The sequence below is a fragment of the Chanodichthys erythropterus genome, chromosome 20, assembly GCF_024489055.1.
Source record: "Chanodichthys erythropterus isolate Z2021 chromosome 20, ASM2448905v1, whole genome shotgun sequence".
Classification (NCBI taxonomy): Eukaryota; Metazoa; Chordata; class Actinopteri; order Cypriniformes; family Xenocyprididae; genus Chanodichthys; species Chanodichthys erythropterus.
In genome coordinates this window covers 26,342,514-26,369,265 of record NC_090240.1, presented here as the reverse complement: position 1 = coordinate 26,369,265, position 26,752 = coordinate 26,342,514, and the positions used below count along the sequence as shown (strand labels likewise).

The 26,752-nt window shown below is 37.3% G+C and overlaps 1 protein-coding gene across 2 annotated transcripts in view; it reads left to right on the top strand.

Annotated features, from left to right (window-relative positions):
• The first annotated feature begins 2,998 nt into the window (after nucleotides 1-2,998).
• Nucleotides 2,999-26,752, top strand: part of camkvl (CaM kinase-like vesicle-associated, like) — a 54,614-nt gene continuing 30,860 nt past the window's right edge. For both annotated transcript variants that reach the window (XM_067371501.1, XM_067371500.1), the window contains exon 1: nucleotides 2,999-3,140. The gene's annotated coding sequence lies outside the window, so the exon portion shown is untranslated. The remainder of the gene's footprint in view (nucleotides 3,141-26,752) is intronic.

Genomic DNA, 26,752 nt, shown 5'->3' with positions numbered 1-26,752 from the left:
GCAATGTAAGGAAATGATATTGTTCACTCAGAATTTGGACACCACTACAAAATGGCTGACACCCAATATAGTGCTCTTTATAGGAAATACACTGTAAAAAAAGAATTTTTAAGTTACCTGGTTGCCTTAAAATTTTGAGTTCATTGAAATTAAAAATTTGAGCTAATACAATGACAGCGATTGGTTTAATCAACAGAAACTCAAAATATTATGTTATCCGAACCACATTAATTATTTAAGTTGATTTGACAAAAGAAAAAATGTCATAACAAATAGCTAATGTGTTTAGTAAGTGATAGTCTTTATAAGCGAATCAACTGAATCATCCAGTCAACCGATTCATTCAAAATAACTGATTCATTTTATTTAGGAATGAAACAGCTGGCTGTCTTTATGAATGAGTCACTGAATCATTCATGCAACCTATTCCTTCAAAATTGCATATTGCTTCATACAAACACAGCTGCTGCCATTTTGCGTCTCAATTATTGAAAAAAGTGAAGATGACCTAAGAGGATTTCACTATTAATGCTATATTGATGACTGTTTTGTGTATTGTAGGCCTAAAGGAATTTGAATCAATATTTCATGTACACTTATTTATTCTAAGTGTATTTATTATTATTATTATATTCAAATATATACAGTAAGCAGCAAGATAATGTACAGTCAGTCGATCACATTATCACAAATTAAAAGACTGTACATTATCCTTTACATATCCATACCTGCTCTGTGTTGCTAGCCATAATGAACTCCTTGAGGCTATAATTGTGTTTAGCACAATGAGTTTTGATGTTGAATTTCTTTCCACATTATGTTGCATAACCTCTAAATTAGAGCACATTGAATTTTATGTTCTGACCTGTCAGATATAGTTATCATGAAATGACATGATAGTTGTTTTCTTGAGAAAACAAAAATAATTGAGCATATTCGCAGTCAAAAGCGGCAGCAACACACGCACAGGGTTAGTTCCTGCATAATTACACAGCCATCTGTCCGTATCCCATTGGCACACTATAGACCTTGTACAGCATCGCTGCCCTGATCTCTGTTTGGTTCAATGGTTCATCCCATTAAGAAGAGACTAGCTCTTCCCAGAGAGATATAATGGCTATAGACTGGAAGAAAGGACTTCTCATTTTCCCATCTGACTGATGAACTTCATAATGGCGTGAGACCATGTAGATTACCAAACTCATCCTTACATGCTGAGATGCCAATATTATTTCATTGTGGAACACTACTGGTATGTCTAAAGCTTTAATGACAACATAAAACCCCACAAAACTCATTAAGAAACTCTGATATATTATCTCGTCACTGCACGTTAACGCACAATACTATTCGGCCTATAAAATGTCCTAATAAAAACAAAACTGGACACGAGAGTAAGAGATTTTCGCCACCCCACCGTGCTTTTCATCTGATGCGCAGATAATGAAATGATTTTTGTTGCAGTTTAATCCGATGTAGTAATCCCGTCGCTCGCAATCTGCTAGTGCTTCTCAATCCTAGTCCTGGAGGGCTTTTGAATGTGTCCCTTATCTGACACACCCAGGTCTCGCAGTTTCTACTAAATAATGTTTTATTAACAAAGTTCGGGAGGAGCACGTTCAGATAATCTACCCAATCAGTTCAAGAGGAGGGTTATATATAGAGCCGTCTTACTTCTGTTCCATGATATTTTTTCCAGCATCCCTCCTCCACCCCAACTCATCATTCTCGATTATTCCTATCCCATCCAGGGGTGTGTTGGGGGTGGGGGAGTACTCTGGTTTTGTGTCCTCTCCTAGGACAGCACATCAAATATGCATATTTTTGTGTTATATCTGATTAAATGTAAGTGTGAATGAGCCAATTATATAAAACAGGTGTTAAATAAAAGAGACACACAAAATGTGCAGTGGGGTCCAGATTTAAGAACCACTGCATTAGTCAATGCAAATCCTTTCAGATATTATGAAATACTTGTTACATAAATACGAGCATATGCTTCGTCAATTCAGTCATATCTGATACAGCCTATATATATGTATGTATGTGTGTGTGTGCGTGTGCACTTTTTGTCACATATCAGGACACAAATTTGTATAATGACATTGGTATGACATAGGTATTACAGGAGAGGGTGACTTATGAGGACATTACCCCATGTCCCCATTTTTCAAAAAGCGTATAAATCATACAGAATGAGTTTTTCTGAGAAAGTAAAAATGTGCACAGTTTTCTGTGATGGGTAGGTTTAGGTGTAGGGCGATAGAAAAAAACTATTTGTAAAGTATAAAAACCATTAAACCTATGGAATGTCCCCACAATTCACAAATACAAATGTGTGTGTGTGTACAATAAAAAGAGATGAATTTGTATAATAGTGTGTTGGGCATTACATTGTTTTCTTTCTTTTTTTTTTTTATAAAGGCTCTCATAGATTGCGGGGGCCCAGATGAAGGGGCCCAATAAGGTCCAATAGCGTATTTAGCTAATTAATTGGGTCCAGGGAAGAGGAGATCCATAAAAGTCTAGTCCCAGCCAGGGCCATCACTAAAATTCACAGGACCTGGCTGTGACTAGACTTTTATGGAAAAATAGTTTAAGCAAAAATAGTAGGCCCTACAATCGCATAGGCCTAGCGGGGACCTGCCAATGCTCACAAGAAAAATGGCTAATTAAACAATGTTTTAATTATGATCTAAAAACGTAGAAATGTTTGTGTGAGGGTTTGATCAAGAAATATTTGTGTGAGAAAATATCAAGACCATAAAAACACAATAGAAGTCAATGGAAACGTCTATACGTGTGTGTGTGTGTGTGTGTGTGTGTGTGTGTGTGTGTGTAAGAGAGAGAGAGAGAGAGAGAGAGAGAGAGAGAGAGAGAGAGAGAGAGAGAGAGCAAACTGGAGAGGGAGGGAGAGATTCGGTGATCCAGATGAAAGCAGAGATTATTTATTTCTCTGGGGAAGAGAGAAAGAGGGAGGGAGGGACAGACAGCAGCATTGCTCGCATAGTCTTGTCAGAACTGCGCCGATCTAATGCGTCTCTCATAAACGAGCCATTAACAGCCGATCAAGGGCTCGCAGTCTTCAAAGTTTGGATTTCCTCACCTATCCCGTGCGTACTCAGTGCCAATCCGAGCAGGTAAAACAACTTTGGTGTATTGTCATAGATTTTTGTTTTATGTCTTCCCTCTAAAGCGTTTCCTTTTTATCAAATAGCACCGCAAAACAGGCGGAACATCTGTTGAAACAAACTGGGGCATCACGGTTTCTTTGGTTTTTGATTTCATGTTCAAGTTTATAGATTGCGCTGGAGTTTGTGAGGGAAGCATTCGGATAAAAATCAACCTGTCGATGTGTGAGGTTGAGATGCTGTTTCTCAGCGCGAGATTGCCTCAAGTGTTGCGTGTTTTAATTATTCTTGAAGTAATTATAGAGCCCTGACCGCATTTACACCGAAAAGTTGTTTAACACGTGATTTTCAGGCTACCCTTTAAAAAAAGAACAGCGTGAGAGAAACAGTTGAGCTTTCTGATGAGCGACGTTGCGTGAGATTTTCGAAACTGTTTTAAGAGCAGGTGGAGTAGCTAGTAGTGCCGAGTAATGTAACGATAAATAGCCATGAAATTAGAGCGAGAGTGGTTGGAAATAACAAATTAATTATTAATAAGGCACATACTATGACATACTGTTCCCTAATGGGTTTATCAACGTGTTTAGTGATCATTACTCGTGACTGAGCACTTGTTCTTGTCGCATTTTTTCCTCCTATTGTCATGTTGTCCTTGCCATTACTGAGATATTCAGCCATTTATTGTACAAGTAGGCTTAATTCGAGAGTGGTTGTTTAGGGCTGAGAGAAATTCAGGGTCAGCCTGTGTGCGTATACAGCTTTGCTATATTGCCACATGACCTCACAAATATAGTGACATAACATATTTAACATGTTGAAAATCAAGGACATTTGAAGTGGTTTTTACTATTTGAAAGGCTCAAGAGATAAATAAAGTCGAAAGATTTTATGTGTAGTGTAGGTTAGTACAAAACATTTATGTGAAGTTCTCACTAATAGATTCAAAAGTCTGCGTGTGTGTGTGTGTGTGTGTGTGTGTGTGTTCTGAATTCATAATGATATATCTACAAACACACATTGACATTTTGATGACATTTTTAATTTCCATTGGAGTTTCACCTGTTTTTTATAAAATACTGTTTTTCAAAACAGGTGCAACTCTAATGGAAATTAATAATGGTTGGTTTTTGGTTTTGTTACACTAATTCAAATTTATCTTTGTCAAACCATCGAGTCCCACACATCTAGTTCTCTGGCATTAATGTTTATTATTGTTTTCAGTCAGTCATTATAACCAGATGCCTTCAACTTTTTCATGAAAAGGACTATGTGCTTACATCGCAAAGGCATTAAAATACTCATTACTGCATTTTATCTTTTGGTTGAAATTGCTTAAATATTCTGGGTTTATTTAATGCATCATTTCATTGTATTTTTTACAATCAATACTTGGTGGTACCGTCACTACAGTAGAATAACAGACTCCCTGTTGGTCTTATCATTAATAGCCCATTGAAGATATGCCTGCCCTCAAGTTCTTTGTTAATAGTGTTCTGTGAATTGCTAAACACACTGAAAGAAATCCAATGCTTTGTAGACAGAAAACATGAGACAAATTACATCTGAGATCTTCATTAGCTATACTAACATTTCAGCTAAACTTCATAAACGAAACCATGAAAATTAGGGAGGTCCTGCCTTGCTGTATGATGCAGATATCACTATTGTCAAACCTTCTAGAGCTTTCAGCTTGCAGGTTGTAGCTGCGGAAACAGAGACTGTTTTACCCCGTGCCACACTTAAATAGTCTTTGCAGCCAGAGAGGTGTTTGTGAAAGTGACAGACGCACCCACAGGTGAGCTGTGAGCTCGGCTGAAATTTTGCACATCCTTTTAACACATAGCAGCATGATGCTGGAATTCCTTGCTAACACTCATTTACAGGATTTCACAAATGCTAAGCTTCTAGAACAGATCTGTTATAAATGGTTAATGGCCATGACCGACTCCAATTCAGAATGTGCCAAAAAACGGCGGTTGAGCGGAAGAGCAAATGGGCCACAGTGGATTAGCAATAAAAATAAACAAACAAAAAAAAGTTGGGAGTGTGGATGCGGGATTGCATTACAAGAATGAAAGAGACTAAATGAAATGCAAATACATTCATTGGTGGTCTAGAAAATGCAGCCCTGTTTAAATATTATTCCCTAAAAATAAATGTTTTGGGTGGCATTCAAGACCATTCAATTCATCAGGGTCAGCTATGGGGTAGAGTATTAATCTCTGCCAGGATGTTTTTTTTTTTTTTTTGGCATTTTTACTTCTATAACTTTTGTTTATTTATTTATTTTGAAGTTATATTTTTGGCTTTTCTGCCATTATTTGAATAGGATAAAGAAAGACAGGAAACCATTGGATAAGAGAGAAAAATAAGATCAGGAATGTCCTGTTTCACCATATGTCGGAGCGCTTTCTGTAAGGATATATGGCTCTGACTACAGTGTAAAGAATATCCTGTTAAATTTGCCACAAACAGCTGTGGTTGCCAAGTTCCCCATAAAAAATATGGTGACAATGTTTCAGTTATTACGTGATGGTATTAGGTACACTTTATTATTATAGGTACACCTTGCTAGTCAGTGGCGGCTGGTGCAAAAAAAAATTTGGTGGGCGCAAAAAATAAAAAAACAATGTAGAAATGCAGGAATGAATAGGCTAATTGTTAAATAACCATTTAACAAGTGATATAATAATGTATCTTTACTGCTCATATAAAACATAGAAAATTCAGTATTTAAAGCATGCCATAGGGCTAGGATCTAAAAAAAAAAAAAATATCTGTATTTAATTTAAAAAAAAAAAATGTTATTTCACATCCTGCCCAATATTGTCCTAGAAACAATGTTCATACTGAAGGCTATAAAAACAAGATATGCTATATTAAGTACAAAAAAGGGGTTAAATCACATTAGGTCTAGGCTATATTCTGAAATTGTAACTTTACAATATAAAAACAAAATGTTTTTTAAAGCATAAGTTAAATACACTAAACTAAAAATGAAAATAAAAATAAAAACAAAAGAACAGACTAATTATTTTTATTATTTTGATCACCCTACAACAGTCACTTACACAGTTACTGCTATCGTACAAATACACTTAGTTTTAGGTTCACTTAGTTGGCATAATTATTATGTTCGCAAAAAAAAAAAAAAAAAAAAAAAAATTCAACAACAAATATTTTTAGCAAAATGTATTTTACTCAGATTGAACGCCGACTGTTTGGCGCGCATGCGCGCGGCGGCGCTCGTTCATGGAAGTTTGTGCTTGCTGAAGGCTCGTCCACGCCTGACTGCAAAATGGAAATATTTTCTCGACTTTCTAACATTTACAGAAGGAGAATATACCTGTGAAATGTAAATTATGCACTGAGGAAAAAATTGGATGTAACTTCAGCTTTAAAAAAAATACATTAATAGAGGTATGTTTGTTCGCTGCACAAGTTAAGGTTACGTATGATGACGAAAGCACGTTAGTGCTTAGAGATTGCATCTATCGAAAAAAAAAGTTCTTTGAATGGAAGTCTATGGGAGCACTCGGGGCAAATCTCGGCCAGAGTGAAATGCCTAAAAAGAGGCGGTACTCCACAGAACATGACTCGACGCTGATTGACTATAGCGTATATCCAGAGGAATAACAGCCTAGCAGTGACAGCTAGCGTAACACTGTGGTTGAATGTGATTGAAAAATCCGTCCCTTTCTCACTTTGGTGGTGCGTTACCCTGTTGCCCTAATGAAGAAACCGCCCCTGTTGCTAGTTGGACCCCCTTTTTGCCTTCAGAACTGCCTTATTTCTTCGTGCTATATATTAAACAAGGTGCTGGAAACATTTTCTCAGATATTTTGGTCCATATTGACATGATAGCATGATGCTGCAAATTTGTCAGCTGCATATTCATGATGTGAATCTCCCGTTCCACCACATCCCAAAGCTGCTCTATTGGATTGAGACCTGGTGACTGTGAATGTTCAAGAAATCAGTTTGAGATGATTTTAGCTTTGTGACATGGCATGTTATCCTGCTGGAAGTAGCCATCAGAAGATGTGGTCATAAAGGGATAGACATGGTCAGCAGCAGTACTCAGGTAGGCTGTGGCATTTAAATGATGCCCAATTGGTACTAAGGGTCCCAAAGTGTGCCAAGAATGGTCATTTGAGTTACTGTTGCCTTTCTATCAGCTTGAACCAGTCCGGCCATTTTTTTCTGACCTCTGGAATCAACAAGGCATTTTCACCCACAGAACTGCCGTTTACTGGATATTTTCTCTTTTTCTGACCATTCTTTGTAAAACTATGAGATGGTTGTGCGTGAAAATCCCAGTAGCAGTTTCTGAAATACTCAGACCAGGCACCAACAACCATGCCACATTCAAAGTCACTAAAAATCACCTTTCTTCCCCATTCTGATGCTCATTTTGAACTTCTGAAGATCTTCTTGACAATGGCTGCATCTGAAAGCTTAGGCAGCTGACTTCTAGCATTTGTGCACAAAGTTACCTCACCTTTGGACAGACTTCTGAGGCTGTATAATGGTCTAATAATTTACAACAAAATACAGAGAGTTTTGGTGATAACTAAGCAAATATTTAATTACTACAATAGTAATTTCTCGCTAGAAATGACATCAAAAGTGGAAAACGTTGGTCAAAAATGTATATTTACATACAAACTGACCACCAACCACTTTCAGATGCCATCTTTATTTTTTCAACTGTCTCAACTGTCATAGAATGGAACACATTGGATTGTGGGATATCAAGTGCAGCGAAGGATACCTCTATGCTGATTTCAAAAATCGATAAGATAAAGGTATCTCAGGAGACAGGAAGTAAAGCTAACATTGGATTCGGACGAGCCTTGATGCCTTCCTATTTTGGAATGCATTCTCCAAAGCCTGGTAGCTCCCCAGGAATCCTTCCACTGCCCACCATGGTATTCCCTGACCAAGACCCCTCTTGGCACAGACACACTAGCCACGTTTCTACTGCCGGGCCAAAGGCGGGCGTGCTAGTGCGTGCCAGGTCCAGTCGCGTTTCCACTGTCACTTCCAGGGCTTGATCGTGCCTTTTCGGTGCTTCCTCGGTGCCAAAGTCAGGGGTTTTTCGGCCCGCCGGAAACCTTGGTCCAAAGCGGTGATTGTCTAACCAGCTGGGAGTATTGCTTGCACACAGCGCCTTTCCCCTCCCTGAGGTAGTAATGTGTACTTTTTTTGTGAGTTTCCTGTTCGGCAAACCCTGGACATCTTTCTAACCTCCAACACCCATCAGTAGCCGAATTCGGCGGAGGAATTCGATACCGTGCCCACTACACATGGTATGCCCCTTTTCAGGTGAGCTTGCGCAATTGGACTAAGTGCACCATATGTGCTGATGCCCTGGCGGTAATCCCATATGATGTATTCTCCACTGTTTGGTTTCCCTGACGGAAAACCCTGTATCTTCGTTCTGCTTCGCTCTGCCACCAGTCACTGTGTCTGTAGAGCTCATCTCTTTTCAGGTAGGACCTACCACAAGGACTTTCTTCCATGTGTGGTACTTCCCTTTTGATAAGTCCATGTGATATATTCTCCCTTTGGGCAGGATGTGGCCTCCACAGTGTCCTTTCTTCTTCACACTTCCCCAGTGCTAACTCTTAGTCTGCACAGCTGTAAGTTTATTCTTATTCAAAAAATAAAAAACAGAAAAGGTCAAAAACAGCTGAAGCGACCTATTCCCATTGTACCAGTTCCAAGTACTGTCCTCTGTCCCCCTGTGGGATGAGGGACTACACGGCTTACATGGGGCTTTGAGAAGGTTACGATGTAGCGAGTGCAATTGTTACCTTGCCGACATCTGTGCCACCAAACCTTATAACATGGTTCAGCTTGTTGTGGCGTTTTCCATTGGGACTTCTAGTGTCACTACATCGACACAACAAAGTGACAGATAGGAAACGTCTTGGTTACTTATGTATGTAACCTCCGTTCCCTGATGGAGGGAACGATACATTGTGTTCCTTCTGCCACATCACTGAACTACCTGTTGATCAGAGGTGTTTGGGGCTCCCAAAGGCGACCCCAAATGTCACTACATTGACACAATGTCTCGTTCCCTCCATCAGGAAACAGAGGTTACATCAGTAACTAAGACGTTTTTCATAACAACTTTTTGTTATACTGGTTGAAACTCTCTTCCCATCCTGATAGCAAAAAATAATATAAGTGGTCTAAATATTAAAAAAACTGTGGAAGTCTCATCAGCATGGTCCTTGAGGCTTTGCAGAATTGTAAACAGAGCACGGCAAACAAACAGCAATCACCTTTTACAGTTCCTCCTGAACCAAAGGAGTTCCTGCCATCTATACATCTGCCTATACAAATGGACTGGGGAAAATGCAGTAATACTGCATCCTTCATATCTCCAAAAAGTCTTTAGTTTTATCATATTTATAAAAGATATTTATTAGGGGTGTAACGATACGCTCAGGTCATGATACGGTACGTATCTCGATACGGAGTACACGATACGATACGTATCACGATATTTTGAACAAAATGAAACGGAAATTCAAACAAGATATATTAAAAAAACATGAACAAATTTCTATAATTTTCCTTGTTGTACATACAAGATCACATTTCAAGGTTTAATAAAAACCTTCTGTATTCAAATTAACAGCTGAATAGGTCTGTCTGTCACTGAAAAAAAATGTTAAATTTAACATGAACTTAGAATTATGAATAGGGGCCGTTCACATATCGCGTCTAAAAACGCGTGGAAGGCGCGGCCGCACCGCTTCTCCTTCTTTTCCAAAGCGTTTGCGCTCCCGTGGCGTCGGCCGTTGCTATGCAACCATGAACTGAGCTCTCCAAGAGGATCAGGATGTTTCTGCAAAGGATAAATGATTTTTAGCCCTTGCATTAGTTTTACTACGAGATATATTGATGGAGATAAGATATAAAAACCACCCTGTACAGCTATGATCAGCTGTTCGGCTGAGCTTTTGATGTTTTGTTACGGAAAGGCCATAACTGATCGGTTGATTCTTGTCACACAACCTGCGGTGCGCTTGCGGCATTCTGAGAAGTTGAGAATTGCATGCGCGTCGATCCTATTAAGAGCGCGCCTGCCACGCGGCTACATTTGAAAATAATAAGCATCGCAAGCATCTTTTGCTTTTCTGTGAGCACAGCCGTTGCTGTGCACTGTGGTGAAAGAAAGCCACGAATTTTCTCACGCAACCATGCAAGAGACTGACATGAGAAACGTTTAAACCTGCTTGCAAGATTCAATGTGTGCCCGAAACACTTACTGAACTAGAGCTGATTGAGACACACCATCTACGATAAATCGTTACACCCCTAATACTTATAGTAATTTAAAAATGTGGTAGCATTGGATCTGGACAGGAAGGATAACTCTGGGAGTTGGAAGGGGTGTGTCGCAATTCTGCCTTCTCACATCGCGATACAGGTTCGTGGACCTGCGTATCGCGATTTCGGTTTCATATCGCATATCGTTACAGCCCTAATATTTATAAAAGATAATTCACTTCTTTGGTGACAGGAGCTGCGTCTCATTTCAGAGGCTGCATCCTCTGGAGGTCGCATTTGAAGGCTGCATATTTATTGTGAGGTGTAAAATACTGTAATTTCTTTCTTACTTTGCAATCCTTTTATGACGTGATACAGGCAATACTTGAAAAAAATTCGGCGAGACATATCCACAACCGGAAGTTGTATATTTGGCACAGAAATACTCCATCATAAGTCCAACTCGTGTTTTGCATGAGAATGCAACTCTTTAACAGTGTAAATAAGTCAGAATGCATGAAATAGCATTACACCCCCCCCCCCCCTTTAAGTTCAAAGCAATTGTAAACATGACATAACCATCCTATGTGACTCATTGATTGTCCATACTAATTAATGATCAGTAAAGTATACTAAAAAGCCTAGAACACTCAACTGTGTGCAAGACATAACAGCAGACAAAGCAAACCCCAGATTTTAGTATGACATTTCTCAGCCGTCTCACTATAGATGCATATCCTCCATCCAAGAGGGTTAAATCTGTCTGATCGGGGGACTCTCACAAAGGTGGCAATGAAATCAAGTCAAGACAAGCATCCAGACAAGATTAAATTCCCAGCCGAGGTTTCCAAGACGCCCATGAACGTCATTCTATCTTTTAACAGTGACTCCGAATGACGATTTTGACTTAAAATTACATTAGACATGATCAAAACAAATGTAACATCTTCCACACATTGACTGTTATATTGTCATAATGGTGCATTGAATTAATATAAAAGCACCCCAGAGTCCACTGATATGCCGAATGTCAGCATCATTATCTGCGTTTCTACTGGGTGAAGCTCTGAATCATTTCAGCCCACATCCTGGTTTCTATCACCTCCAGCTACTCAACAAATTATGCCACTTATGAGAGTAAGTGCTGGCAACCCTGAGCTAGACAGAGTGGAGAACCTCAGCGAGAACATATGTTAGCGATTTTACATTTTTCAAATGGCTTGTTATCACAGTGTGGAAACATTACATACTACAGTCTCCATAACATTAGTGGAGGGAAATCACAATCAATGAGTCACAAATGAAGCTCTATAAGCAATCGGTTATTTATAAACATGCTAATGCCCATTAGCGCCGTGTCACACAATATTGTTTTCACCTCTTGGATGGTGCCAATTAAGTGGTTACTTAATTTTGGAGACTCATCACAGCAGCTTTCCTCAAGATCTGAGACAAAATATTCAGCGAAAAATAATGCATACACGTAACCCACCATATGAGCATTATATGAAGCCTTTCTCTTCAGTTTCCAACCAGTGCAGCATTCAGTCCGACTCCTGTGGGCCACCTTGATGCTAGACTACATATAGCAAACACTTTCAAGTTAGATTCGTACCTTTTGCCCACACACTACACACCTCCCACAGATGCGTTTTGTAAATGGACGGGTGTATTTCAGTACTGCAGGCGTCTAAGTCTCTTGTCCAACATTCAGCTCATAAGCTCAGATGTGCTGTTTGCAGTTTTAAACAAATGAAGTAAACACGTGTTAATCATATCAGCCTACAACAAATGAGCTATTCTCCTTGATGGATTTGTAATCTCTATAAACACTCTCCCATAATGATGAATGAAATAGGATTCATAAGAAGCTTGTGAAAAATATTCTCATAGGTTTTATAGCTCATATCTAATCAGCTTTACAATATCTATAAAATTGTGATTGGGACTGTTTTATGTGCAGCCTGTATAGACACAGGGTGCTTTAAGAATAAACTTAGACATCTAAACTCTGATCTCATTAGTATTTTTTTAGGTATTCATACAAAATGGTGACATATGCATTGTTTGGATATGGATGTATTGACAGCATCTAAAACATAAATGTGACCCTGGACCACAAAACCCGTCATAAGTTGCACGGGTATGTTTGTAGCAATAGCCAACAATACATTGTATGGGTCCAAATTATCGATTTTTCTTTTATGCCAAAAATCATTAGGATATTAAGTAAAGATCATGTTCCATGAAGATATTTTGTAAATTTCCTATCGCAAATATATCAAAAATGTATTTTTGTGAGTTGATATGCATTGCTAAGGACTTCATTTGGACAACTTTAGAGGCGATTTTCTCAATATTCAGATTTTTTTTCGCACCCTCAGATTTCAGATTTTCAAATAGTTGTATCTCGACCAAATGTTGTCCTATCCTAACAAATCACAAATCAATGGAATATTGATCCTATAATATTATTTATTTATTATTATTTAAATGTATGTAAATATATATTTCTATAGTGTACTATTATTTAGATGCAATAATAATAATTTTCTATTAACAATAATAATTGACAGTAATTTTAGTTACAATATACATTTACACTATTTACACATTTTTAAAGAAAATAAAATAAAAATTAAATGATTCAATAATGATTCAATGATGACAGAATTTTAATTTGTTTTAAAGGTTAGGCTTGGGTATAGTGATGGACATTTAATTAATGTCATATACCATAAAACCAACCTATTCAGTAAATTCAGTATTCTATTCAACTAAAATATTCTATTGTAAACTATTTTTTAGTTCCTTATTTTAGTTCATTCGATTTTTAAATCACTAATTGTTAGTTCATACAATGTTTTACATGCTGTCAAACATAAAAGGAATCCACACACAAAACAGATTCAAAGTAGATGGATGGAAAGGTTTGTTATTATTATTATTATTGTGCACAGTCACTTTTTTTTTTTTTTTTTTTTTTTGTGCATTTTGGTATTCAGTTGTCACTTTATATGAGAATCTTCAGTAACATACTACTTTTCAATAGATCTTGAACTTTGGATTTCTTTGGTGTGCTGATTCCTTTTTTGTTTTTCATGTTTTGTAAACTGAATATACGCACACAGAAAATACTTTTCATGTACAAATTGCCACAGGATTTTTTCATATTTTTTGCAAGTTAGATGCTGTCAGTGCATTAATAATGTTAATGTATGTGTGCTAGAACAATGCTTTACATACAAATACCTGTGAATACTAATGTCATATTATCAACACATCCGCGCTCATTTACGCTCATACACACATTGCTAATTAATACAGTAATTAGCTTGAGGACACGTATTATGTATGTTTTAAAGGTGCCCTAGAATCAAAAAAATTACCATAGATGAATAACAAGAGTTCAGTACATGGAAAAGACATACATTGAGTTTCAAACTCCATTGTTTCCTCCTTCTTATATAAATCTCATTTGTTTAAAAGACCTCCGGAAAACAGGCGGATCTCAACATAACACTGACTGTTACGTAACAGTCAGGATCATTAATATGTACGCCCCCAATATTTGCATATGCCAGCCCATGTTCAAGGCATTACACAAGGGCAGCCAGTATTAACGTCTGGATCTGTGTACAGCTGAATCATTAGACTAGGTAAGCAAGCAAGAACAACAGCGAAAAATGGCAGATGGAGCGATAATAACTGACATGATCCATGATAACATGATATTTTTAGTGATATTTGTAAATTGTCTTTCTAAATGTTTCGTTAGCATGTTGCTAATGTACTGTTAAATGTGGTTAAAGTTACCATCGTTTCTTACTGTATTCACAGAGACAAGAGAGCGGTCGCTATTTTTATTTTTACACACTTGCAGTCTTTATAATTCATAAACACAACTTCATTCTTTATAAATCTCTCCAACAGTGTAGCATTAGCCCATTAGCCATGGAGCACAGCCTCAAACTCATTCAGAATCAAATATAAATACCCAAATAAATACTATACTCTATTATTACATTATCCGAAGCATGCATGCAGCATGCATGACGAACATTTTGTAAAGATCCATTTGAGGGTTATATTAGCTGTGTGAACTTTGTTTATGCACTGTATTATAGTAGAGAGCTCGGGGGGCAGGGAGCGCGCGATTTAAAGGGGCCGCAGCCTGAATCGGTGCATAGTTAATGAATCCCCAAAAAAAAATTAATTAAAAAAAATCTATGGGGTATTTTGAGCTGAAACTTCACAGACACATTCAGGGGACACCTTAGACTTATATTACATCTTGTGAAAGAACGTTCTAGGGCACCTTTAACATTCTTGTCAATAATATCATAGAGTGTAAATGATTATATTAAAATTGGATGCTGCCTTATTGGGAGAGTAAAAACCCTCCCTACACCTAACACTATAAACACTTTTAATATTATTAAACACTCGTTCCCAGTTTATTTCCACTTTTAGAACATTTTTTGAATTTTTATTGAAAATTAACGCAAGCTCTGAAAAAAGGCAGATTCGAACCCGCGTTCTGCTGCACCACTGAAGACATTGAGTTCCTCAAGTATTTTTTAAAACTTGAGTGGCCCAACCAGACATTGGTGGGCAGAGCTAGTGTAAATAGCATTTGCCAACAAGGGACGCTATTTGCACTCAGTGTAAATAGACACTACGTTAATGAAATGCATGATAACTGATAAAATATAGAAATTGAATAGAGTGTAAGTTTGGATAAAAGCATGTTTGTATGTGCATAACAAAATGATTCAGTGTTTCAAAGAAGCCAGAATGCTGTAGAAACATAGGAAATATATGTCTTGATCTTGTTAGAAGATGTTAATTGTTGCCCCATTACCCCAGCACATGCCCTCATTCATGCCAGCTGAGATTCTTCTCCACAGCCATTCATTGAACCCTCTCTGGGGGTCATAAAGTGTTAAGCTCAGAGCTTGGAGCACTGCTGAGATGCCATGCATCTGCTGCAGCCGTCTTGAACACCAATAATTTACACCCCTTCTAGCACTCTTCACTAACATATTAAAAAAAGATAATTATTTTCATAAATATGCATATATAGGATACAAAGGATGAGTTGGTCCCCTTAAGACCACCAAAGCCCAGCACTAGAAGTGTCATGATAGCCCCTTTAGCAGAAACTAACACAGGAAGAGAGTGGCAATTATAGTATAATTGAGATAAACTGACAACTAAGCCATTATGGGGTCATGTGAGTCTTAACGCACTCGTTCATGCTCAAACATTCTCTTTCTCTCCATCAAATTACTTTTAATCATCTACATTATGTAATTTGAAGCAGAGGCGCTTTCAACCAACTCCACCTTGCTTAGGTACCTTTTGCAGCATAATTTTGTTTCCGTTTGCATGTGAAATAGACAGAACAGCTTCCACTTCATCATTTGTTATAAAACAAAGCAAATAAAGAGAGAAAAATAATAGTGGTTGGGGGGGGAAGCAGGGCTTTGTGAGCGAGATATGCAAGTTGAGGCTTTCCGCATCACAATAAAAGCTGGCGCTTTTGTTTGCGCTTTTGTGACAGGCGATGCTTTCTATTACATTCAAAGTGCGGTAAATACATGCGGGACACGGGAGTAAGCATAAATCAGTGATGAGGACTCTTCCCTGTAGCCTTGTTTTGTCCGCCATTACTCCCAACTTGAGGATAAAGAGAGATGGAAAAAGAGAATTGAGAATGAGATGAGGAACAAAACGAGATGAAGCCTTTGCCATTGAAAGCTTGATCCTCATTATGATAGCAGTGCGCTATACGTACTCTTGTCATTTGAATGTTGTCCCACACTGAGCCACTAATCTTCCTCTTTCTGTTTATTTATCTAGGGAGGAGGAAATAAAAACACTGCAGAACTGGAAATTAAATTACTGCTTTTGGTGTCATAATATAAATGTCTGATAATCTAATTCTGTTTATATTAAAGACAGTGATAAATCACTGTTCTTTTTTAAAACCGTTATCATAGAACGGGCCAGGTTTGTTATTCAGCTCATAGCAAACCACCAAACAGTAGATTGTAAATGGTAGATTCATAAATTGTAATCTTTCAGATTATTGAACAGCAGTACAACTAAATGTAATTTCTGCACCTTTGTTGGCACCAAACAGAACTGACCCGGCCTTAAAAGCATTACTGAACAATCATATTTTAGCAACTGTTGCCAGCCAGCATTTTCTTAGACAAGCTTTTGCTCTGCAATTTAAAGAAAAAATCCAAAGATATGGAATCGTTAAATAAATCTTAAAATCAGTCTTCAAAAAAAAAGGGAAAAAAAGTGTATGGTAATAGATCACTGTCATTTTAGTATTATTGAGATAAATTATAGTTTTATTGTTTTGAAGTAGTTTTTATTTATTGTTTTTAGCATTAATATAGTTATTGTTATATATATATATATATATATATAGTTTTTTTTTTACTTCAGTTTTAGTTATTTTAGTACATCAAGTTAAAGGGTTAGTTCACCCAAAAATGAAAATTATGTCATTAATGACTCACCCTCATGTTGTTCCAAACCTGTAAGACCTCCGTTCATCTTCGGAACACAGTTTAAGATATTTTAGATTTAGTCCGAGAGCTTTCTGTCCCTCCATTGAAAATGTATGTACGGTATACTGTCCATGTCCAGAAAGGTAATAAAAACATCATCAAAGTAGTCCATGTGACATCAGTGGGTTATTTAGAAGTTTTTGAAGCATCTAAAATACATTTTGGTCCAAAAATAACAAAAACTACGACTTTATTCAGCATTGTATTCTCTTCCGGGTCTGTTGTCAATCCGTGTTCACGACTCCGCAGTGACGCTGCTGACGTAAGACGCTGCTGATGTGTTATCTGGTGCGCCCGAGCTTCGTAGGGCTGTTCGATTCCTTTTTTTTTGGAATCGATTCCGATTCCTGTTTCTGGAATCGAAAAGAATCGATTCCAAGAATTCCTCACTGTTATTTTCGATTCTTTTTTTTTTTTTTTACACCAACACCATCTAACATTGTCGCGTCTTACCGTGCCACACAGCGAGAAACTCTCTAAACCGGGCGTGACAAAGCAACCGTTGCAAATCCATTTGTCCTTCCTATTAGACGTATTGCGAGTGCTGCTTGTTCATAGAACGTGCTTCCTGCATTAAGTGTAGACAGTAGACACAGTGTAAAGACTAGGAATATGTTCACCATATACATATATGCGGTAGATTCTATTTACATACATACCTACCTACACACACGTATATATACACTTATGTATGTGGATAGATAGATTTTTATTTATTTCTGGTACATATATTTCATCCAGTATCATAAAACTATAGCTAAAATTCCTATTAAATTCTAAAAGCATTTTGTTAAGGAAAATATGGAAGAGGATTAGGGCCAAGCAATAATAAAAAATAAAACCATCTCAAGATTAAAGTTGTTAAATTTCAAGAAAAAAGTCGAGATAAAACGTTGAGAATAAAATTGTTAAATTACGAGAAAAAAACTCATTAAATTTCGAGAAAAAAGTCGAGATAAAATGTTGAGAATAAAGTCATTAAATTACAAGAAAAAACCCCAACGTTTTCAAACTAAAACGGACTCGGCAGCATTTTCGAAAGTCTCAGTTTTTGAGGTTCGAAAACGCCGGCGTAGTGTAAACGACAGGTGTAACCATAGCAAAACTAGTGTAAACTGGGCCTTAGTTAACTATAATAAGCCAATCATGGATTAAACTGTTGTAGAATCATAAAAAATAGTTCTGTTGTTATTACTTGAAATCGCCAGCAGGTTGCTTTTTTTCCCCCAATTGACTGTGAGAAGCATTTTTAGTTGCGCTACTGCATAATTGAACTTTTTTAAAAGAAAAATATCAGATAAAAATTATTTGCAATGTCAAATTCCAGTTTTTGTCAGAAATCTATCCAATCAATTTTTACCATTTTATGAGCATATTTTACTGAAAACCATGCCACCAGAATAGAGTCCAATTAATTCCCATGGGATGTTCTGTGAAGCATGTCTGAGTTAGCAACGGTAACCAAGGGGTGAGGCTTAGCAAAGGAATAAATTAAAAAATAATGATCATTGGTTGCTAAACAGAGCACACACACTATTGGTTGAGCCAGTGTTTCTGTGTTGGGCTGGTAGGGATGTTCAAGCGCGTTCGTAAAAATGAACCAAATATATTTGAATGTTTTTCTTCATATTAAGCTGAGATAGAAGAAAATATCAAGAAAATTACACACTTTATTTAAAACGTATTGACTTAATGTTGCAAGGTAGCGAATGAAAAAACATATTCCATTTTCTTCCAGCCGTAAAAACAAAATGATTGATGTTTTAATATAGCTGTAGAGCCGAACAATGTATTGTTTAAACATTTTCACAATCTGACTCATGTGTTCTGTCCTCCTACAGACGTTCTTCGTATTCTGCCCTTTGGCCTCTTGTCTCCTTGTTTTTGATCACTTTGTTTTCCCTCCTTCTCCTGTCCTCCTTTCTGCTGTCTTTCCCAACCAACTTCTTCAAGAGCATTTACCCATCCGTGATAGCAAGTCAAGTGCTGTAGCATCATACGCACAGTCATGCGCACATGTACGCTCTGTTGTTAATACATTCTATTTAAAATCCATTCACCCCTCAACACACTTCTACACGCTGCCCCTCTCTGGGCGTACTTATAACCAAACCTTTGATGTCTAATCTAATGTTAGATATGTAGGAGGCTGAGACGATTGACTACTACAGTACTGACAGAGAGGAGAGCTATTGCACAACGCATTATTGGAGTATCAAGCATACACAATGCACGGGAAGTAAAGGGAAATGTGCCTGCAATGTCTTTCACTGACCTGATTTTAGATAATCCACCTACTTAAAACTCTGAATCGTCACCTCTTGGTCCTATATTTGGCTGCTTTATAACCGATGTGCCTTAGGTTAGAATATAGGAGATGACGCTAATTGCTAATCTGTTAGCGCTGTGAGTTTTGGTGTCGTGTTGGTGTGACAGGCGGCATTGACAGTTTACACTGAGAGGAAGCAGCCAAACTCTCCAGATGGGCAATTTTCAGTGACTTTGGCCTGCTGATTCACTTTCCTCTGCGGTCGGCACTTCTGACTTCCAGTCAATGTGTTTTTCTTCATTGAGGTAGCACTGTGCTAATTTGCATATGAGCTGTAGAGGCGAGCATTTCAAATTGTATCTCTTAAGGGGACAAACATCAGAATCTGTATTACAACAAGTTAATGAGTTGTTAAGTACCCTTTGCGATAGTGTGGGAAATTTTTCAGCCTTATTGTTAATTTCAGTCTGTGGGCACAAAGAGGATAAATGACGCTGAGAGTTTTCGTAACATGGCCACCATTATCTTCATTTCAATCATCAGATCTCGCTTTGCAAGAGAGCGGATTTCACTGCTGAATATTTTACACTTGCCTTTCTGTTCTCTCCCCTTTCATTTTCCTGCTCTGGTGCTTTCTTGCAGCTTCTCTGGTCTTCGATCTTTGAAGCTGATGGCTTTAGTAGAGGACTTGTCCCTTCATTACACTCTCCCAACATGTGACTTCTCTAAAAACATTCAACTGTAAAGTTTGAATTTGGAGTACTGAAGTTGGCTGCCTTTTATATTTAATGTTACTTTTTTTTTAATCAATGATTTTATTCATAAATAATTAAAATTCCTTTAAAAATTACAGTCGAGGACATTTGCTGCACAAACCGAATTTGGCAGCCTGTTGATTGACATCCATGTACTGTGATGAGGGCAGGACACATTAGGGCTGGGTAAAAACATTTTCCAGTTAATTGTATCTTGATTTGAACAGAAAAAATGTCTATGTACTGCGAAATAATGGACATAAACACGTCTTTCTATTGAGCTGTTTTGGATGGACGCATGCAATATAAGGCATGATTGTAATCCGATTCATGAACAAATGACTCTTTTGAATTGGTTCTTTGTAGTGAATCAAAAACATACAATATTAGCTATAAATAAATATCTAGTTCAGTCATGAAACTCTAGTGGGAGCAGGCTGATAGGTTCTTTACATGCAATCTGCAAGCAATCTTACGGATCCCCACACATGACATGCAAGAAAAAAGGTAAATCATGCACATGATTTACTAATTCGTTCCCTCGATTTATAAATCGCACACATGATTTAGCAAATCAAGCTAAAAATTTAGCTTACCGCATGACACAAGCTGATTGGCCTCTGCTGATCCTGTAGCCAATGAGATTGCTTGCTCATCATTTAAATGGTTTGGTTCATTGTTTTCTGTAAGCTAGTTCTGCAGCGCTCCTCTGAAACCCTCCACTTCCCACAGCTCCACCTGCCTAGATCTACTACAGGATTTATGTATGTCTACTCATGCAGCAGCATATCTTACATGCTCACATCAGCGTGTCATGTATATTTTGGCTGTTGCAAGCCCATTCTTTGACCTTTCCTATGTGATTACGTAATGCGTGGCACATCGCACAGCTAGATCTTTTTCTGGGATAGCGTAGAGTCTTTTGAAACTGCAATTTGGACCCACCGAACCCTGTTGAAGTTCACTATATGGAGAAAAATCCTGGAATGTTTTCCTCAAAAACCATAACTTCTTAAGAAAGAAAGACATAAACATCTTGAATGAGTAAATGAGTAAATTATCAGGAAATTTTAATTCTGAAGTGAACTAATCCTTTAATTTGTTTAATTTTGTTTATTATTTTATATGTAAAAAAATAAAAGTAAACAAATAGCAAATGAACTGCAGTTTGGACCCTATAAAATTTTGAAATGTACCAACTTAAAAGGTTTCGTGCATAATACGCCATTAGCTGAGAAATTTTATTTCATTTATTAGCAAAATGAAATATGCCTAAATGAATCAGAACTGAATTTAATGGAATCAAAATCAAGAGCTTGTGAATTTGAATCAAATCAGGAAATCTTAATTGACACTCATCCCAAGCACACATTTATATACAATCCCCGTTACTGTTAATTTTAGTACATATTTCCAGTTTTCCTGCTTGGCACATTTCCAGAAGGCCAGCAAGATTTTCATTTGAAGTTTGGTCCCTTTGGAATTCCCTTAATATTTCATGCATCTATTCCAGCCACTAACTAATTACCCCAGTACAGTGTCAAGCCCTACAGTACAGAGCGAGAGATGAAACTGTGCTTTTGAATGACTGAGGGTGGGGGGGATGGAGGAACACATCACCGTTAGTTTAGCTGGAGAGATGATGTGAACAAGATCAGCAGTTTGCTTTTGAAAGACATCACGAACGTTCATTCCAATTTGTATGGATGCTTTCAGTGATCAGAGAATTTATAATTAAAATATTCAAGGCAACAGTTTGCATGTCTTGTTCTGAGTTTAATTAAATTTCTTTAGTATTTTGAAGTTCTCATGATGTAAAATCTGCTATAAAAGACCATATAAGAAAATGAATCCTGCATAAAAGACAACACATTTCTAAACATGCCAGCTAAATCAACAACAGTAGTGAAAAAAAACCTGGCAAATGGTCAGTAACCATATTAATTATGTATGTCCCAGTGCATGCTGGGAAGAAGGTGCACAGGACCGAACTACGAAGCATTTTTTAGGTTAGGGATATTTGACAATAACAAAGAGACAAATAAAAAAACATTAATCATATAATTTATATAAAAGCAGCATTTAAATACAATTATTAGTATTATTATTTAAGTTGTCAGAAGTAAATTATTATACTATTGGTAATTTTTCATGATTATTTTATGCATTATTTACTCATTTTTGCAGTTTTTTTTATAGTTCACTGTCGTGAAGAGACAAGTCAAAGCATTTAAACAACAAGCATTGCACTGATGCGGAGCTGTTTTCTCTTGGTACCATCCACTTAAATCATTTCAGGTATTTTTTTCTCTCTAGCTCTCCTTCATCCTTCTCTTTTAACCTTCTACTTTGTTCACTCCATCCCTTATCCCCGCTGTCTTCTCTGTTTCACTCGCTTGTTCTTGCTCTTTCTCTCTCTTTTTCCCTCTGATTCTCCCAGGAGCCCAACTGACCTAATTCTCCTCCGAAGACATGGCTGCACTCGCATGGGCGCGCAATGCTGTTTCTCACACTTGCATCTTCCGTATCCCAGATTTACCTCACCTTGTGAAAAAACAATATTTTTTGTATTTCATCAGCTGCAGTAGGTCCATGCAATGTCCTTATTAAACTACCAAAAAGCCATTTTTTTTCCATTCACAGCAAATTCAGCAAGGTGTTAGCAGTTTAAAACTTTGTTTCTGGTGTGAGTTTACTTCCTCAGTGGACCCATTATTTATGTTTGTTGCCAAGTTCTTCATTAGCTTGAAGACCCTTCTGATAGGGAGGTCTGATTAATGAAGATTAAAGCAGTGGTTCTAATTTGGTTGGTCACTCACAAACCAAAATGGGTCACAAGTCTGTTTAGGTTGATTAGCAATATAAATAGGCTTATTAACTTCTTAAAAAGTTTTCTGTTGTTTTTGATGGTGTGTCTAGTCAAACTTAAATTCACTTTTCACTTGATAGAATCAGCGATCGGTAGCAGCGTGGCTAAATGTCTACATTTCTCAGTAGAGTAACGTTTGTTTTTTAAAGTCACCATGATATCAAATTTGACCATTTTTCTTCTACTTTTTTTTTTTTTTTTAAAGAATGTTGCTGTGCTTATTATAGGCTAAATGATTTATCCATCCAATTTTTCCATTTATTCAATTCTTGTGCTCTCTTAATCTTTAAAGGGTTAGTTCACCCAAAAATGAAAATAATGTCATTTATTACTCACTCTCATGTAGTTCTACATCCGTAAGACCTTCGTTCATCTTGGGAAAACAAATTAAGTTATTTTTGATGAAATCCGATGGCTCAGTGAGGCCTCTCTCTCCTCAAGATCCATAAAGAACATATTTAAAACAGTTCATGTGAGTTCAGTGGTTCAATCTTAAAGCTGCCCTAGAATTAAATATTGAATTTATATTGTCATAGTTAAATAACAAGAGTTCAGTACATAGAAAAGACATACACTGAGTTTCCAACTCCTTTGTTTCCTCCTTCTTATATAAATCTCATTTGTTTAAAAGACCTCCGAAGAACAGGCGAATCTCAACATAACACCGACTGTTAAGTAACAGTCGGGATAATTAATATGTATGACCCCAATATTTGCATATGCCAGCCCATGATCAAGCCATTAGACAAGGGCAGCCAGTAACGTCTGGATGTGCACAGCTGAATCATCAGACTAGGTAAGCAAGCAAGGACAACAGCGAAAAATGGCAGATGGAGCAATAATAACTGTCATGATCCATGATAACATGATATTTTTAGTGATATTTGTGAATTGTCTTTCTAAATGTTTCGTTAGCATGTTGCTAATGTACTGTTAAATATAATTAAAGTTACCATCGTTTCTTACTGTATTTACGGAGACAAGAGAGTCATCGCTATTTTCATTTTTAAACACTTGCAGTCTGTATAATTCATAAACACAACTTCATTCTTTATAAATCTCTCCAACAGTGTGTAATGTTAGCTTTAGCCACGCAGCATAGCCTCAATCTCATTCAGAATCAAATGTAAACATCCAAATAAATACTATACTTACATGATCCGATGTATGTAAGCAGCATGCATGATGAACATCTTGTAAAGATCCATTTGAGGGTTATATTAGCTGTGTGAACTTTGTTTATGCTGTTTAAGGCAGTCGCCAGCTCCGGGGGAGGGGGAGCACGAGAATTAAAGGGGCCGCAACCTATATATCGGTGTATAGTTAATGATGCCCCAAAATAGGCAGTTAAAAAAATGAATAAAAAAAAATCTATGGGGTATGTTGAGCTGAAACTTCACAGACACATTCAGGGGACACCTTAGACTTATATTACATCTTTTAAAAAGAAGTTCTAGGGCACCTTTAATATTATAATGCGACAAAAATACTTTTTGTGCGGCAAAAAAAACTAATGAATTTTCAACGATGTCTAGTGATGGGTGATTTCAAAACACTGCTTCAAAATTTTTGTTTCGAATTAGTGATTCGGATCACGTGTCAAAATGCCAAACTGCTGAAATCACGTGGTTTTGGCGCTCCAAATCACTTCCTTCGATCCAGTCAATTCCCGAAGGATGAAATCAAATCCAATATTATTGCAAGGCTGCTTTTAACTCCACTTTTAGACATAAACTCGCAAACTTCCCACCGCCATTTTGAAGTGCGTTCAACTTTAAGTTGGCGAGCAAAGTTTATTTGCACAGACCCTCGATCCCTCAATTTTGACCGAGGGAGCGAGTCTACTCAATATGTACACTTCAGGAAGATCCATAGACCACAACCCTGTTGAAAAAACCAGCATGCGCTGGTTAGGTATGTTTAAAAGCATGGCAGCTGGTTTGAGCTGGTTTATGCTGGGCCTTATTTGGTCATGAGCTGGTTTAATCCGGTCAAGTGCTGGTCCTAGCAACTAGCTCCAGCTCAGGACCAGCTTAAACCAGCTCATGACCAACGAAGAACCAGCTTAAACCAGTGGATTCCAAGTGATCGACGGCTTAGGGTGTTCCATATAAACCCATTTCAAGGATTCCCCCAGTAGTGCAACATAAGCAATGACGTACATCCGAGTGAACAAGATGGAGGCAAGTGAGTGAGGGAAGGGCATAAAAAATTTAAATGACTTAAACGCAGCCCAGAAGCCGTTTCACTCGGATATAAATCACAAAAGCGAAGAAAAGACTACAGCAACTTTTGTTTCATGCTGACTTGAAGTCATTTAGTTTTTTTTTTTTAGTAGCAAAGCCATTTTATTTAATAAGTATCATGGTGGTGTTGTTAAACCGTTAAGCGTTATGTTTTTCTTGACAATATTTCAGAAATAACGTTTTTTCTGTTGATTGATCAGAATTAGAACGAGCAATATCCGATTTGGGAATGACTCTTTTGAATCTGTTCTATTAAATTAATCTGTCAATCCTTTGAATCACTGAAGTAATCAGTTTGAGTTTGAATCGATCAGAGCAGATCCAACATAAGTGACTCACTTAACTGAATCAGTTGGGCGGTTCGTCCAACTTCACAGAGATCGCTTCTCGCGGCCCGGGTAACAACTTGTGCTCTTCTATAAAGTACAACCCAAGTAACAGCTCACACTCCCCATGTCTATGGACATTGAGTCACCATGGTCACACCTTGGCATAGCGATTTACACACATATATATGGCTTGTAAACTGCTACGTGGGTGTGTTGTAAGGTATTTCTATATTTTTTTTTAGTGCAACATATAATTTAGCTTTTTTGTGATTGTTACAAACAATGAATGACATAACAGTTTTTAATTGGCTGTGTGCTGAACAGATGCTCTCCATTTCTGTTGCCAAATCTGACTTGTATAACAACGTTCTACTCAAAGCATTTGTCCATTGCTGATTTAAATCTGAAAATTGTATCATCCCAGGTTATGTCCTTTATTCGCTCTTCTTTTTATGTGTGTTCTTTCCACTTTCACATTTGAAAACAGAGGCTGAGCACAAAGAGGGGGAGCTGGGTAAATGAACAAAGGATCAAAGCTTCATGAGAATAGAGAGATATAATGTGGAGACAAACTGCTTAGAGTACAATCATCAATTGGGTTTTGAGGGGAAAAGAATATACCACAGCTTCTGTAATGGTTAATTTTACATTAAAATAAAGTAGTGAAGAGTGAAGTAGCTGAGGCATTTTTCAAACAGAACCTTGAACAGTCTGCAGTGTTAGTTTAGCATCACAGCTGGTGAAAGAAAGTGCCAGAAGGATGTGTGTGCGTGAGAGAGAGTGGAAATGCATGTGAATGTCTATAGGTGAGCTGAGTGTTTTGATTTTACTTGCACATATGCAATTATCGATCACTCAACCTCAACATTATGCGCCAGAGAAGGTTCATATAAATCTTAGATACAAATCGATAATTATTACACCATAAAGTCTTCCTATCCACCACTAAATTTAACAGCTGACAGGGCCATTTAATGAATAGTATACTAAGAGAACCAAAATACTGACACATTAGAAAGCAGAGCACTTTGTCATATTATTAAGCTTTAACAAAACGTTAAAGTTTTTGCTTGAATGCGATAGTTACAAGAATTAAGTGTGATTAATTATAAAAAAAATAACCAGACAAAGAAAAAATCATGCTCCCTGACCTGTAGATAATTTAGCATTTTCATTCCATCTGAGCAATTCAGGGTTGAAGTAGCACCTTCCTGTTTTTGCGGCTCTTCAAGCTGTTCCTTGCTGTAGGGTTGCACATGAGGCCTTGCATAAC